We start from the raw sequence: 368 nt of genomic DNA on the forward strand, positions 1-368 counted from the left end.
CAGCGAGCGTTCGCGGCCGGCCTGGTGCTCCCAGCGCTGCCCCTCGGAGGAGGCGCCAGCCGGACAGGACGCCTGGACTCTGTGTCCCCAACCCTGCCCGCGGCCCCGTTCCCCCGCGGCCCGGCCAGCGGGGACGCACCTTCAGAGCACACGGCCGAACGCAAACGAACACTGCGTGCGCGCCCAGGTGCCTCTGGGCCAGCCACGTCCTCCCCCCGCCCCCAACGCACACAGTAGGTTCCTTTCCGCAGGGGACACTGCGCACGTGACACCGACGCCGCGGTCAGCCACCCTCTATACCCGCCTGGCCCTGCTGCCCCTTCCCCGCCGCACGCCACCAGCCAGGAGCCTGGGGCGTTCGAGCCCAA

The 368-nt window shown here is 73.1% G+C and overlaps 1 protein-coding gene across 2 annotated transcripts in view; it reads right to left on the reverse strand.

The window, feature by feature from the left end:
- Positions 1 to 368, reverse strand: part of VGLL4 (vestigial like family member 4) — a 168,480-nt gene that overhangs the window by 160,950 nt on the left and 7,162 nt on the right. The window lies entirely within an intron of this gene.

This window comes from Tupaia chinensis, unplaced genomic scaffold, assembly GCF_000334495.1.
Source record: "Tupaia chinensis unplaced genomic scaffold, TupChi_1.0 Scaffold000704_1, whole genome shotgun sequence".
NCBI classification, from domain to species: Eukaryota; Metazoa; Chordata; class Mammalia; order Scandentia; family Tupaiidae; genus Tupaia; species Tupaia belangeri.